Source organism: Polyodon spathula, chromosome 7 (genome assembly GCF_017654505.1).
Source record: "Polyodon spathula isolate WHYD16114869_AA chromosome 7, ASM1765450v1, whole genome shotgun sequence".
Taxonomy (NCBI): domain Eukaryota; kingdom Metazoa; phylum Chordata; class Actinopteri; order Acipenseriformes; family Polyodontidae; genus Polyodon; species Polyodon spathula.
Genome location: NC_054540.1, coordinates 46,369,761 through 46,381,583, shown reverse-complemented (window position 1 = coordinate 46,381,583; position 11,823 = coordinate 46,369,761).

The window sequence follows — 11,823 nt, the reverse complement described above, 5'->3', positions numbered from 1 at the left end:
AGTCTAGCGGGTAGCCTGCTTTTTTCATCAAGTCTAAGTGAACAGTTTGTCAACAATATGTAGTTGATGAAGAAGGTTGCATTCCTCCTCTGGTTCACCTATCCGAACTCCTTGGACTTTTGCCAACTCCATTAGAACAGAATCAACGAGACTCACTGCAAGCTGAGTGAGCTCTGATTTGGATAATATTTCCTGCTTGTTTGGAAAAGCTTCTGCCTTTAACAATTTGGGATATATTTTCAGCAGCAACCTAGTTATAATTTTTTCTACTAATTCAGATGAAACAGACATCTTTGAAGACACAGTTGAAGCCTTTAATGGTGAATTTTGTCTCAGCCCAACTGAAGGAATAAACTTAATGTTTTAGTGACTGAATGAGCTGGCCCCTGGTTGTTTTTTATTTGATTTTAGACTGTTTTTTTCTGTCTTATCCTCAGATCCTGATGCTTTCTTATCGTGACTCAAAGATCCCTTCACAAATGTTTCTGTGGATTCAGGTACACTATATTCCAAGTGTGTTTTTTTTTTTTTTTTACTAAACTGGCACAAGTACGGCTCCTTCTCTATTTCTGGCAACACCTTTGTATGTCTTTGTGGTGAGATAGTTATTTTCTCACTGCAACCACTGTTATGAACTGTACTTTTGCTTTCAGCTTTAGATGGTTTCCTAGATAATTATTTGCTAGATTCTTTGCTTTCATCATTGACGTCTTTCATAAGACCCTCAATGACACACTTCACAACCTCAGCAGAAAGCAAGCACATTTGTGAACGACTTTGGGCCTGTCCAAAAATGTCTAAAGATTTATCTGACAAAGAATGTGAGACACTTTTGCAGATTTCTAAGATGCTGTCCATGGAGAGACTTGGCCAGTTCTTGCTGTGAAAGCTTTGCTCAGGACTGCAAATGTACAATCCATAAATTGGGAGACACTCAGAGAATATTTTAGGTTTTCAATTATAAACCAGATAATGTCTTCTGTTACAAGCTCTATGCAGGAATCCCAGATATTAAAATTGCCGTCTGCGCTGTCATCTTCCTGTTGGCATTTAAATAAGTAGTTTGACAATGCTGGTAACATTTTTTGCTTTATTTCTGCTGTTACAGATGCTATCATGTCGGGAGTAAGCACTGCATCAAATGCTTGCAACACTTGTTAGCCCTCTCATCTACATCTAAGCAAGTTAGTGTTTTTAGTATCAGGCTGCTCTACAGTAAATATCAGTGGCAATGTAGGCTGAAGTCTCTCTACAACTAAACTGACCAGATCTTTTTGCAGAAAATGTCTTATGTTCTCCACCCCAATAATCTTTTTCTCCCTTAATCCCTGCCTTTCTGTTCTGCACAAATGTACTAGATTTATGGCTTACTTCTTGAAGCACGGTTTGCACAAGCTCTTTACTGAACAAGCTGAGGTTGTTCATAGGTTGTAAAGATGAAGACAAAGATGCTTTCTGTGCCAAAATGGTAAAAAGCGACTATTTGATGCCACAGAGCACCTCTTTAAAAACACTGCATTTTATAGCCACTTCATGCATTTCTGAAACAGTTTTCTTTTTCTGAGGCAAGAACCTACATAATGTATCAGAAAGCTGAAGAACACTCAGGATCTGATCCAAAGTGAATGCCACTACGTCACTGGAGATGACATCAAATACAGCGTCTGGCAGGACTGGACTGACTTCCTCATCTACTCATAGTGGCCCCATCATTATTTGAGTAATGTCAGGTTTATTTTTCAATCCCAGCTTTGAAAGGCTTTCTTTAACCTCTTTTGTAATTGGTATTACCACGGCCTCCCAGATGTCTTTAGGCCATTGTTCATATTCACAGGTTTTATAAAACACAGGTTCACATTGAACAGAATCTACAAAAGAATCTGATAGCTTAATAAAAAGATATGGTCTCCACATTAACCCATTCATAATGCAGTGCACAAGGTCCTCAGCAACACTAATAATATCAAATGACTGCATTCGTAAAAATGGTAGAACTTCAATGGACCTTTTTGTTAAAACATTTTCAATGTTTAATGTAATAGTAAACACATCCTCTTCTGATAGTGCTTCTCTGAGATACACTACAGGTTCTTCCATAATATAAAGCTCTTCACTGACTGGTGTTTGTAAAACAGGAGTTATGGTTTCATTTGGTGAAATTAAGGTAGGCTCTCTTGCCTGGTTGCATATTAAGTAGCATCCATCTGGTTGAGCTTCTTCTGGCTGAACAGGGTCTTCAGAAAAGAAATGAGAATCAACTCATAGAACACTAGAATTCTCTTTGATGAGCTCAGTGATAAAGTCTACAATTTCTTCAGAAATAAAACATTTAGCTAAACCTGTTTCTAGTTCTTTTTCAGAAAATTCCCTCTTGAATTGATCTGTAAGTGACATGGCTAGTTCTTTGTTGATTCTTGGTGAACCTTTCTTTTTATCTTCTGGGTTTCATTTTTCCTATCTTTATCTTTTGTACAGGCTTCCAATTTTGCTAGTATATCAATTTCTGCAATGGTCTCAGAGATAAGATTAATATGTAAAAAGGAGTGATGATGGCCCAGACTGTATTTGTGAAAAGTATTCCTGTTCTTTTTTAGAAACTATCTTCTTAACTTCCAAAGTAAGTGCTATTAAAATGTCCTCAGGGAGAATTGATGCTCGTGGTAAGCTTTAGTATTTTCTGTGTTAGGTATGTGCTTTTTTTGTTGTTGCTGATGTTTCCATACTCTCTTGGAGTGCTTCTTCCATTGTCCACACTTCCTGAATAACAGTCTGGATGAGCTGGTCAGCTAACTGAGTTAATTCAGGAATTGACTGTCCATGATCCATGGTCCATGACGTTTTTTTTGAGACTTGAGTATCATGGTTACTAGTGCTGAGCTTGTTCTGCTGAGTTATTTATCATTAAGGAGTTTTCCTGTGGTAACAGACATATATTTATTACTGTCTGTAGCATTAGAGTTAGCATTTAGATTGAACGTAGGCTATAAGCCTGTGTTTAGAGGACTAGAAAAAGAGCAATTGCTCCTGATTTGATTCAAAACACATCCAACCATGTCCTCTGAGATCAGATCTACATTTGTCAGTGCTGTTTTGCACAAACTTTCCTTTACTTGATGTGTGAGGGCTTTCAGGGGAGAATCTAAAACAGATATTCTGAGTTGGGTCTTACTCTTACTTGATTGGATCCATTCTGCAAAATCAAGAGTTACTGCAAAAGAAAGTAAACCCTTCTGAGAGTCTTCTTTAGTCAACAAAAGTGAAGTGATAATGCTATTCAGTCTAACACTCAACTTCTTTCAAATGCTCTCCACCAATGCCTGTAACAACCGTTTTATATCTGAGGCATTTGATAATTTTAGAAATGTCTCTTTGAACTTTTTGTTTAAGCATAACGTAACAATGTTTGTTATGCTGATAAAAGATTTTGCCGAGAGTAAATTGTTCAATCCCTCTCTTTATTCCACCATGGCTGCCTGTCTTGGGTAAAATCCATGCTTCTGAAAGTGTGAAGTGACAATCAATGCTGAGTTCAATATATATATTTTACTACCTCATTTGTGATAAGAATAACTATGTAATCCAGTTCCTTTTCAGAAACCCTACACTTAACTTGAAAGGTAAGTGCAGATAGCATGCCGTCAGGAACAGCTACTAGTGAATGATGAGTTGGTCTTTCTGTATTTAATATATTGACTTTTGTGTATGTTTCCAAAGTCTTCTGGGATGTTTCTATCAAGTTCCACACTTACAGACCCAAGAAAAGTGGAATCATGTATGATGTGATTCAAAACATACACAACCATCTCCTCAGATATCTGATCTACATAAACAAAGTTTCCATCAGATTCCATTACTGTCTTAAACAATATTTATTTTACTTGACTGGTGAGGGTTTTCACTAGTGTGTCTGAAAATTGGGATGGAGTAGCAAACTTAGTTGATTGTTTCCTGTCTGAACATTCAAGAGATAATTCAAAACAAAGTGATGGCAACCCCATGTTAGATTTTCTTATATTGCTAGCCACTGTAGCTGTAAAATTATCCACATTTATGTTAATCGTCCTTACAATGTACTGAAATAAATCCGGTGACAGTCGTTTTATGTCTGAAATGATTGGCATTATCTGACATAATTCTACAGACCACCCACTTCAACATTCAGTAACTTTGTAATAACAGTAAGTTTCCGCTGAGAGCGATATAGCTGAGCCCTGTGAACAATTTAAATGTTCTGTTCTATGAAAAAGGTTGCTTGCATCCTTCAGACCATCGTGACCCACTTTATTTATGTACAAGCCCTGTTTCTGAGTGGGCCAAGCAGGACTCAAGGCAGACCAGTTCAAAAATGTATTCCACAATGTCCTCTGTTATAAGATTGCTATAGGAAGCTGAGTAATGGCAACTACTCTTTGTATTGGACATATCAGATAGCACCTTGGCAAAGTATTCTGAATGGGTTTCTGATACTTTTTTATTTATTAATTTGACTCCTATGGAGTAACATGTCTACTAGTTCTAAGCTGATGATGCTGAGTTCCTCTTCATTTAGGAGGTTTTTAGTGTCAATTATTTTTAAAGTTTTGTTGTTAGGAAAGCTAAGGGCTGCATGTAGAGGAGATGTAGTGTTTAAAGGCTCAGGCAAACAGGAACTGCTCCTGATCCGAATGAAAACATATTCAATCATGTTGTCTGATATTAGATCTTCAAGGGAAACGGAGGTCTTCAAATCCTCTTTCAAACTTTACTATATATGTCAGCACTTTCACAGAGACTGGGTCTTAACATGGGGTAGTAATCTTAGGTATTGGTTTCCTCTCGGTTGATAGCTTCATATGTATTTAAAGGCCACTCTCTTCTATCTAGTCTTAAACTCATGTTTTCTGCAATACTCTCCACTAATTCTTGTGACAGCCTTTCAATATCTGAAATGTTTGCCATAAGCTGAAATGTCTCTATGCACCTTCTGGTTAAATGTTCAGTAAAAATATTTGTTATGGGGACAACAGCTTCTTTTGAGAGCAATCTTGGTGAGCTGAGTGAAATCTTAGAGGGTTCTGCCCTATCAGAGAAAAAACTCACTTTTTTACTTACACCATCACATCTTATATTAGGCATGATCCCTGGTTCTGATGAAGCTAAGCGACACTCAAGCTTGATCCGTTCAAAAATATATTCCACAGTGTACTCGGTGACAAGACTGATGTATGAAGCAGAACGATGGTGGGTAATCCTTTTTTGGGATGTGCCAAGCTGCTTCTGAGAAAAGTAATCTAGTTCCTTTTCAGAAACTCTTCTTTTAACTTGAAAAGCAATGACAGATAACGTTTTCTCTGGGAGATTTATTGCTTCTGGCAGCACCCGAGTAGGACTTTGAATTGCAGGTTTTATTTTTGTGTCCTTTGCAAGCTTCTTGCAGTGTTTCTGTCATTCTCTCTGATTTTGAATAACGTTGTAGACAATCTGATCAGCTACTTGATTTAATTCAATCTGTTTAGTGACCAGGTCGCTTTGACACGTCTGGAATAGCAGATCTACTAAATCTGAACTAATATTCTTTAAAATTTCCATCTCCTCTTCATTATAAGGGTCTTCAGTGTTAACTTTCTTTCTATTCAGAAAATGAATTGCTAAATGTAGACAGGATGACTGTCTGGCAGTGTTTAATGTATCACGTAAAGATAAACTGTTACTGATGTGGCTAAAAACATGTTGAACCATTTCCTCTGAGATCAGATCTACAAAATCTACATAATAAACACAGGTATTCTTCAAATTTGACTGAATTCCTGTCTTGGACAAACTTTTCTTTACTTCTAGGGGTTTTCAGTAGCGTGTCTGAAACTGGGATAGCAATTTGATTTGACATGTTTTTCTTTGAAACTTCATGCGATTTAAAACTATTGTCTGTAACAAGACATGTGAGTGGAACAGAGAAATACTTGTGTTGGGAAGCACCAGTTTTTTTTTTTTTTTAAATGCACTTATTAACTTGCAAAGTAAACTCAGATACATTTTCCTCTGGAAGAGTTCCAACTTGTGGGAAATTGAGCATGTCTTTCCAGGTTGCATACCTGGGATTTTGTTTCCTTGTCCGTCACCATTTTTTCTTGCCTTGTTTCTGTCATCCCCACTTCCTGTGGAATACTATAGATGAGCTTATCAGCCAATTCTTTTAATTGAGGCACTATCTGGCCAGCATCCATGCCTTGTTGACACTTCTGGAGTAACATGTCTACAAATCCTGAACTAATAGCAGTGATCTCATGTTCATTAATATTTTTTGTGCAAATTATTTGAGCAGTTCTTTTATCAGGAAAAGGAAGATTTGGACATTGAGAAGGTCTAGTCTGTTTAGGAGTGCTTATAGAGTCAAGCAAAGTGGAACTGCTCCTGATCCGATTCAAAACTAATTGAATAATTTCTTCTGAGATTAGTTCAACATAAGAAAAGGAGTTCTTCAAATCAGTTATGTCTTTCTTAGACAAGCTTTTTTTTTTTTACCTGTGTGAGGGCTTCCACAAGTGTGTTTGGAACTGGTGCCTGCCTTTGGGTAGAAATATGATTTTGCTGACTTGGAAATTCATGTGGTGAGATAAAACAAAGTGATGGCACAGGCCTCTTAGCTTCCTTTTTACCCAAATGCCCTGAACTTGAAAATCTCTCTAGTCGTAAAGAAATGTTTTCGGCAGTGATCTCAACTAAGTCTTTTGATAGCTTTTTAAAGTCTGAAATGTTGGGCAATAATTGAAGCGTCTCTATGCATTTTCTACTCAAGCTTTTTGCAACTTTGTTTGTAATACTCAGAATGGATTCTTTTGGCAGTGATGAGGGCAAAACATCTGTAAAACATATTGACCCTAATATTAAAACATATTGCACTTAAATAAAAAGGGAACCAATCTATTTGGAGAAAAGATCCTCGAGCAGGTTGAGAAGCATTTAAACTAGAAAGGAAGGGGGGAGAAATCAACAAAAAAACAGAAGGGAGACCGCATCAAAACAAGGACAACAACTCAGGTAAGACAACCATTAAATGTATTTATGTAAATGCCAGAAGTATCAGAAACAAAATTTTAGAACTTGAAGCTACTGCACTAACAAGTAACTATGATGTGATAGCTTTACAGAAACTAGGTTGTCTGAGAGTGATGGGGATGAATATAATATTTGTGGGTATACACTGTATAGGAAAAGACAGGCAGGACAGAATAGGTGGAGGGGTAGCGCTATACATAAGAAACAGTCTTGAAGCCCAGGTGTTAAACCTGGACAAAGAAAATAAAGCCGAATCAATATGGGTCAGAATAACAGACACAAATTCAAAGGGCATAATAATAGCAGCATGCTATAGACCGCAAGATTCAAACAGTGAGCAAAATAATCTGTTATACAGTGACATTAGAAATGTGTGTAGCAAAGGAGAAGCCATACTAATAGGGGACTTCAACTTCCCCCATATAAAATGGTAAAACCCGGTGGGTAGCACGACGGACAAAATTGAAATGGTGGAAATGACAAATGACTGCTTCCTAACACAATTTGTCAAGGCACTGACTAGAGGGGACGCATGCCTTGATTTAGTCTTTTCAAATAACGAAGACAGAATAACTAAAACAGAGGTCAGAGAACCACTAGCAAACTCAGACCACAACATGGTCTCATTTGAAGTGCTTTTTAAAACCCTAAAAGTAATGACTAAAGCTAAGGTTTACAATTTTAGAAAAATCAAACTATGAAGGTATGAAACAGAGACTAACATAAGTAGACTAGAGTAAAATAGAGAAATCATCCACAGAAAAAGGTTGTTCTTCAAAAATGTAGTACTAGAGGCGCAAAACAATTACATCCCTAAAGTAGACAAATCTAAATGTAAAACTAAATTGCCAAAATGGTTTAATAGATCAATTAAAAAAAAGATATATTTAGCGAAAAAAGGGCACTTTACAGAGCATTAAAAAGGGACCAAAAAAGAAAGTACACAGAAAGAGTATACGGAACTGCAAACGCAAGTCAAAAAGGAAGTTGGAAAGGCCAAGCGAGAAATAGAAATGAACATTGCTAAGGGGGCTAAAACCAATTGCAAAATGTTTTTCCAATATTACAACAGCAAGAGAACATTCAAAGAGAAGTTTAAATGTCTAAGAGATACAAATGGCAAAATCATAGATGAAGAAAAAAAAATAGCAAATATATTATATGATTACTTTTCACAAGTTTTTACAAAGGAGGATACGGACAACATGTCCCACATGTCATCCAGTTCCTATCCAGTTTAAATAACTTTAACATAACCGAGGCAGAAGTGTTAAAGGGACTAGGAGCTCTTAAAATAAACAAATCCCCTGGGCCGGATGAGATCCTCCCAGTAGTACTCAAAGAAATGAAAGAAGTTATTTACAAACCGCTAATCAAGATCATGCAACAGTCTCTTGACAAAGGGGTGGTACCTACAGACTGGAAAATTGCAAACGTAATACTGATCCACAAAAAGGGAAACAAAACTGAACCAGGTAACTACAGACCAGCAAGCCTGACTTCTATTATATGCAAACTATAATAAGATCCAAAATGGAAAATGACCTATATGGTAACAGTATCCCGGGAGACAGTCAACATCGTTTTAGGAAAGGGAGATCATGTCTAAGGCTCATCCAAAAATGTAGTGAAGCATGTATTCCTACAAAGAGATCGCCTGGATTTGGTTGGTCATTTGGCCCAGGACAACCTCAGATCGGCTCAGCACCGACAACAGCAGCATTACAAAAAAAATGCACTAATGCAAACCTTTCGACCAGGAGACAAGGTAATGCTGCTACTTCCCTCATCAGAATCGAAATTGTGTGCTAAATGGCAGGGGCTATATGAAGTAATTCGGGCTACAGGGAAAGTGAGTTATGAAATTAGACAGCTCGATCGCCGTAATGAACATGAAATTTATCATGTAAATTTACTAAAGCCCTGGCAGGCAAGGGAGGTCTTGTTCATAGCCCCAGACAATATAGAGGATGATTTAGGCGCCTGTCCAAAGACTCCTAGCACAAAAATCATTTTGATGGGGGAAAAATTGGTTCCAGATCAGCAACGAGAGCTGCGTAAGCTTATTGAGGAGTTCAGCAATGTTTTTTCTGACTTGCCTGGCAGAACTAATTTTGTTGAACATGACATTATCTCTCTACCAGGGGTCATTGTGACAGAGATACCATACCGGATCCCAGAAAGTCGACGAAGTGGTGTTCACAAAGAGGTACGGGATATGCTCGATCGAGCTTGGGGTGATTGAGCCTTCCAGGAATGAGTGGTGCAGTCCTATTGTCATAGTGGCCAAGAAGGATGGCACCAACCGCTTCTGCATAGATTTCAGAAAGGTGAACGCTATTGCCAAGTTCGATGCGTAACCCATGCCTCGGGTCGACGAACTTCTAGATAGACTGGGAAAAGCGAGGTTTATCGCCACTCTGGACCTGACGAAGGGATACTGGCAAATCCCCTTAACCTGCAGCTCTAGAGAGAAAACCACATTTTCAACACCAGAAGGTCTGTTTCACTTTAAAACCATGCCGTTTGGGCTACATGGTGCGCCCACTGCCTTTCAGAGACTGATGGACCAGGTTTTACACCCACATCATGAATATGCAGCAGCGTATATTGATGATGTGGTTATTTACTGCTTCACCTGGCGAGAGCATTTGGCTAGGATTGCAGCCGTCCTTCAGTCTCTAAGGGCAGCCCGGCTGACAGCTAACTTGAGAAAATGTGCGTTTGCCAAAAAAGAAACTCAATATTTGGGATTTTTAATGGGGAATGGAAGGGTGAGACCCATAGTCACCAAATTCCAGGCTTTGGTTCATGCAGCGATCCCCAAAACCAAGACTCGGGTGAGGTCACTACTGGGATTAGCCGGTTATCCCCGAGTATGCCACAGTGGTTAACACGTTAGTTGACCTCACCAAAAATAGTGCTCCAAATTTAATTAAATGGTTGGCTTACTGTCTGGGGCCGTTTGATATGATTAAGCATAGACTTTGTCAGGTTCCCACTCTTATCACACCAGATCTCACCAAGAGATTCATCCTCCACACCGACACATCGGATGTAGGTTTGGGTGCTGTCTTGTCCCAAATGGTAGCTGGAGTAGAACACCTGATACTGTACATCAGCAAAAAGATGCTACCTAGGGAACGCAACTACTCCATAGTCGAAAAGAACTGTTTGGCCATTAAATGGGCTACTCACTCTTTACGATACTACCTGCTGGGGCACTCATTTGATCTTGTCAAAGACCACGCCCCACTCAAGTGGTTAAGCACAATGAAGGACAGCAATGCCCGAATAACTCTGTGGTATTTGGCATTGCAGCCCTTCCTGTACCATATGGTACACCGTGCGGGAAAGGACCATCAAAATGCGGATTATTTTTCCTGGGAGGGGGGAGTAATGGGAAAGGTAGATTCAGTCAAGTGTACCTTCGGCTCCACTCTGAGCGGTGGGATATGTAACAGAAATACAATGAGTTCTGGTTAGAAACCTCTCTCTCGACCGGTGAAGGTGGTAAATAGCGAAAGGAAAAGTAGCTGGATGGGCTGGCCTGACAGTTCGTTTCCAAGGTCGGAAAGTCGGTCAGCCTGGATGGAAACGAGACTCTATTGCAGGAATGTATTGACCCGGAAGGTAAACGAGGTAGCAGCTGCAAGCTATAGATGCAGCTGAAATTGTTTACCAATGGATCATGCGGTGTAGCATAAAAGGGGCCAGAGGAATGCTAATCTTTTCCTTTGCTTGGGGTTTTGCGTTTTGAAACTGGAAGGGCAGAGATAGCTGCAGTAATGACTGCCGGAAGAATAATAGAGAATATTCGTGAGTGTTGTGTTTGTTTGTCTTGTCTGCTAGTAACTGTCTGTGTTATTAAACCACCAGAAAGTTAACACGAATCCTGAGCTGTCACCTTGGGCCAGCACAAGCCAGATCTGCACCGAACCAATACAGTCACGAAATAACATTGTTTATCACTCACCACGAGCACGACCACACGCACCCAGGACTGGTGACGTGTGCCATATTATTGTTTGGGACTGTAACCCTGTTGTGTTCTCCATGCAATACACATTGTTGTGTATTGCCGGGATTTATTATTTGGTCGCCAGACCTGGATTACAATTAAAAACCACTTTTTCACTGGATTACAATTGTTTGCGATTCTTTTTGCACCGCATCACCTCTACACATGTTCATAATCACCTTTCAAATTGCCACAATCCAAAATTATGTTATCTGTATGAGATATATATATATATATATATATATATATATATATATATATATATATATATATATATATATATATATATATAAAATAGTCAAGGAAGCCGGCGGAGAGATTTACTCTGCTGGAACCGCTGCTCGCTTTCCCTCACTGCTGCTGCGTGTGAGGGGAGGGGGGCATGGAGCATTGGCAGGCATGAAGCACTCGGGGGCGTCCTCCTGGTGCGCTCTGACTGTCAGCTATTTTGGAAGATACAAGTTGCAAGCTTGGATTCTTACCGCTGCTACAATCAGGATTAGTTTCTGTCTGAAATATTATGATACAGGTCTGTGGCAAAGTGCCCGCCCCTGTGTGTATTTTGTGTTACATGTTGTGTGTCAATGTTGGTGTATAGTCATTGGTACACAGGATATAAACGGGATTGTGTAACACTGTGTTTAAAATGTATATTTGTATTTAGGCACAAAGATTGCACAGCACTTCACGTGCAAGTAAAAAGTAATAATATGTGAGCATGGGGAATTGCACTTTATTAATTCACGTGCAGTTGTATTGCGACTCCA